This window comes from Camelina sativa, chromosome 17 (assembly GCF_000633955.1).
Source record: "Camelina sativa cultivar DH55 chromosome 17, Cs, whole genome shotgun sequence".
Lineage (NCBI taxonomy): Eukaryota > Viridiplantae > Streptophyta > Magnoliopsida > Brassicales > Brassicaceae > Camelina > Camelina sativa.
The window spans coordinates 12,703,472-12,708,672 of NC_025701.1; positions in this window are offsets into that span (position 1 = coordinate 12,703,472).

The window sequence follows — 5,201 nt, forward strand, 5'->3', positions numbered from 1 at the left end:
ATTCTCAAATGAGATTACATGTGTTTATATAGGGTTTAAGAAACTTGGTAACAAAGCCAAGTATTAATTGTTCTTGAAACTAAAAAGATAATAAAGATAGTAAGTTGAATGAAGATTCAACCCTTGGTGCATGTTTCTCTTCCCAAGGTGTCTTTCCCAAGGTGAGTTGAACTCCATTTTCGTCATCCTTCTTTGACCACAAAATAAAGTGATTATTTTGGGCTTTCTTGGGCTTGTATTATGCTCAAAGTGGGCTGGACTTGATAGATATCATCCCCAATAGAAATTCCCATGTTCTCTTTGGCCATAAACTCTTCAATTAACCTGTTAAGTGCATTCTTGAACTTCTTTCCCTTGACTCCTTGGTCCAATTTGCTGATGAGAAACAACATGGGCTGTAACATTTCTTTGCCTTGGGCTTAGTAGAAACAACACCTGGTTGCCATATATAATTTTGGAAGCTCTTAAACCAATTGGTCCTAAAACTCTTCAAGTGAACAACTAGATTAACCTCCTTTGGCAAATGGAATGTATCCCAAATGGTTGTTTGGCTGGAAGAATTGATCTTCAACTTGGTTCGTGTTGAACAAGGCTTAAGGATCTTCTTGGATGGTCTCATGATCATATCAGAAAACCGATATCATTGGTTCATATTTTTAATAGGAATTGCTCAAGNGTTGGAGAGTGTTGAAATGATTCTGGTGGCTTCTCTTTGAGAGAATATATGTGTCCATATTGCATACCATGAAGATGAAATGCACCCTTTACCGTGAGACCTTTCTTTATTCCTTCAAGATCCAAAACTTGCTCCGTCTTACTTGACCATAAGTGTACCGTTGACTTTTCTCTCTTTGTTGGTGCATTAGGTGAATCATCACTGCCAAGGTTGTTGATGATCATGCCTTCCTTTGCGGCTTCCTCAGTCGGATCTTTGCTGACCTCTTTATTCTTTGGTTCCTCGGTTTCTGTTTGCTCACTCAATGAATTTTTTTTTTCAAATAGATTATTCTGAACCAGCAACTCCTTATGCTCCTTTGGTGATGGTAACAAATCAAATACAACTTTCTCTTCCTTAGAAACAAGAGACGTCCTTTCTCGTTGGTAACTTGGCGTGACTGTAGACGCTCCATCAGTTGGTCTAGAAGTTCTTCTTAGAATATGATTTGAACCACGATGGTGATGGTGGGGAACAAATCGCTTCCTCAACATAGACTTCAATTCTGTCCAAGTCTCAATGGGGTGTTCTCCATTTCTCCTCCTGCTTACCACCAATTGATCCCACCAAGTAATAGCATAATCACAAAATCCAGTGGCTGCAAATCGTACCTTCTTCATCTCGCAATAGTTTTTGACAACTAAAAACCAAGTCAATCTTTTTCTCCCACTCAAGATATGCCTTTGGGTCGTTCTTGCCTTGAAAGGTAGGAATCTTCAACTTCAAAATACCCATGTTATCATCCACTCTTCCTCTTGCTTCTCTAGCACTTCTTGGTCTCATGTGGCTCATTCTTGATGATTGACTACTGTAATAATCATCAGCCCTTGCTACTCTAGGTTGATCTATTTCTCTTCTATGATGCAACATTTGTGGTCGTCTCGGTTGTGCCTCCGCTTGAACTTCATCCAACCTCTTGTAGATGGCATTCATCTCAACCCTCCACGACCTTCGCATCTCTCCCATAAGTACTTGAAATTGTAGATTTGGAATTCCAAGCCCTCCGTCTTCATGATTCCACAATCTTGACGATCATTATACATTTTTTTTCTTTTTTTTTTGCTTTTTTTATCTCTTTTTTTTTTTCCCTTTTTCTGTTTTTTTTTTCTTTCTCTTTTTCTCTTTTTTTTTTGTTTTTTTCTCTTTTTCTCTTTTTTTCCTCTTTTTTTTTCTTTTTTTTTTTTTGAAAGAAGATGAAAGAAAGAAAAAGATAGAAGATGAAAAATAAATAGATAGATGAGAAGATGAATAGACAAGTACTGGTTGAGTGGCTCTGATACCACTTGATACGCCCAAAGTTGAGGATCACTCAGCCGGATTAGAAAAGATAGAAACTCGCCAGGGTGCAAGGTGCAACAAGGGAGATTTACTGGATTGAAGGGTCGCACAGCAGTTGCGGAAGGCTGCTGATATTCCCAACTCCAATAGCTGCTAGATATGACACACTAGTCCAGCAAGAGGAGGTTGTTGCTTGGATATTACACACCAAGAAACAAAGAAATGTTCTAGACAAAGAACAAAGAGATAGACTCATAAAATGAAAAGGAAATTGATTGATCATTCTCAAATGAGATTGCATGTGTTTATATAGGGTTTAAGAAACTTGGTAACAAAGCCAAGTATTAATTGTTCTTGAAACTAAAAAGATAATAAAGATAGTAAGTTGAATAAAGATTCAACCCTCGGTGCATGTTTCTCTTCCCAAGATGTCTTTCCCAAGGTGAGTTGAACTCCATTTTCGTCATCCTTCTTTGACCACAAAATAAAGTGATTATTTTGGGCTTTCTTGGGCTTGTATTATGCTCAAAGTGGGCTGGACTTGATAGATATCATCCCCAATAGAAATTCCCATGTTCTCTTTGGCCATAAGCTCTTCAATTAACCTATTAAGTGCATTCTTGAACTTCTTTCCCTTGACTCCTTGGTCCAATTTGCTGATGAGAAACAACATGGGCTGTAACATTTCTTTGCCTTGGGCTTAGTAGAAACAACACCTGGTTGCCATACATAATTTTGGAAGCTCTTAAACAAATTGGTCCTAAAACTCTTCAAGTGAACAACTAGATTAACCTCTTTTGGCAAATGGAATGTATCCCAAATGGTTGTTTGGCTGGAAGAATTGATCTTCAACTTGGTTCGTGTTGAACAAGGCTTAAGGATCTTCTTAGATGGTCTCATGATCATATCATCTCTTTTCTATCGGGAGGCACACAAGACCAAGTATAATATGGACCATCGAATTTGTTTGTAAAAATCTTGGTAATGCTCCGAACAAGTTGGCCTTTTTTGTCCCGATCAAACCTCCACACACACGTAAACAAATTGTAGTTAGTTTGATCAGTTAGAAAGCTCAGACAATCAAAGTTCTTAACTAACTCAGATAAGCGAATGCTAATTGTTTGTCATATTAGAAAGCAAAACATACCAAGTATCAAACAAACTACACGCAGATAATCGAATGCTAATTGTTTGTCATATTAGAAAGCAAAACATACTTAAGCTTTGTCTTAATTAAACGAGTCACATAATTGTTTGTGTATCGGACAAACTACACTATGAGAACAAACTACACTATGAGAACTAGACATAATTGTTTGTGTATACTTAAACAATTATACACTATGAGAACAAACGAGTCACATACTTAAACAAACTACATTCACATAATTGTTTGTGTATCAGATAAACTACACTATGAGAACTAGAGCTTTGTATTAATTAAACGAGTCAAATAGAAACTCTGAATCAAACAAACAAGTCGTGTTATAATCAAAACATCAAATTCCACACAATTCATAAAGCATCAAATACCAAGTGGAACACAAATTTTGTTTTAAACAAAGAAGCGAAACATACCAAGTCATGTTCTCCAGTGGGGTAGGAGATAGAACTGTCGTAAACGTCTCACGGCCAGGCATCGTGAGGAGGGCGGTTAGAGATTGCATCGTGTCATCCTGGAGTTGAGGCTCATAGTTGTTACCTTGCGAAGATGGTTGACTTCCATGGGAGTGATGCGTTGGAGACAGCATATGATCCTCCGGTGGATTCGTTGGATCGTTCTGAACCTCAGGCGACGGAACAGGCGGATCAGGAACTCGATTGCCGGAGCTCTGGAAAAGGGTCTGTGGTGGTGGGAAGATCCGGAAATGCGGTGGTCGTACTTGTTGGGGCATAAATCGTTCTTCCTCCGACCGCGTGAACGGCTGTGGATGGGTTAGACGGTCCAGCTCTGAGAGTTGGTGAGATGAACGGCTGCGGATGGGTTAGATGCGGAAACTCTCTGAGAAAGGTTGGGTGCGACCTTTCTCTTTTTTGTTTTCTTAACCGCAGGATTCGACATGAGCTGAGGAAGAAGTGAGATTGAGATGAGGAAGTGAGATGAGGATTGATTGTAGAAGATTGTAGAAGATTGATTTAGGGTTAATGGAAGAAGGAGATGATGAAGTGAGGAAGAAGGAGAGATCGAGTGTTTTAGGTTAGGGTTTAGATTAATGGAAGAAGGAGATGAGGAAGTGAGGAAGAAGGAGAGATCGAGTGTTTTAGGTTAGGGTTTAGATTAATGGAAGAAGGAGATGAGGAAGTGAGGAAGAAGGAGAGATCGAATCGATTAGGGTTAATGGAAACGAAGGAGATGCGGAAGTGAGGAAGAAGGAGAGATCGAGTGTTAGGTTTAGGTTTTGTTTTCTTAATGGATCGAGTGTTAGGTTTTTAGTTAATGGATCGAATCAAAATATTTTGGCCCAAATTTGTTTTGCCCAAAATATAAGACAATTGTTACACAATATAACCGATACGTTTTCTCAATATACACAAAAGAGAAATTGGTTCAGATGGTTAATGTACTCTGATTTTAATCATCAGACCTGGGTTCGAGTAACCCCAATGTTATATATATATATATTTTATTTTTTTTATTTTTTTTAAACACATAAAATGTTATATTGATTGTATAAAACAATAATCTTAAAAAAAATAATAAGGTCTTCCAAATGTTTATTAAAAAGTAAATAAACTATTAGATTTTATTAAAATACATAATTTATTTTACACTAGGTTTGAACCCGCACATACGTGCGGGGTTATGTTTATAAACTAATTTATTTTAGTAGTCATAATCAAACTCATACTAATTGAGATTTTAGTTTGATTTTTTTGGTTTAATTTATTAATGTTTGAAATTTTAAAATAATAATGGGTTCACCAATATTTTAAAATTTGGAACAACATAATGGTTGGACTGATAACAAACTAAATCAGATAAATGATTGGTTAGATTCTATTAAATTAGTGAACTATCAAATCAAATATATAACCGCTAACAACGATGAAAACTCGTTTGAGACAAATACAAATATTTAGGGGTGGACGTAATTCTCTTTCCGTTTTATCATGTTCCATCATGTCCTACACCCGTTCTCAAATTTCCGTTGCATAAAAGAAAACATTCTCAATATGGGACCAATTTGTATTTTCGATCAAAAACATA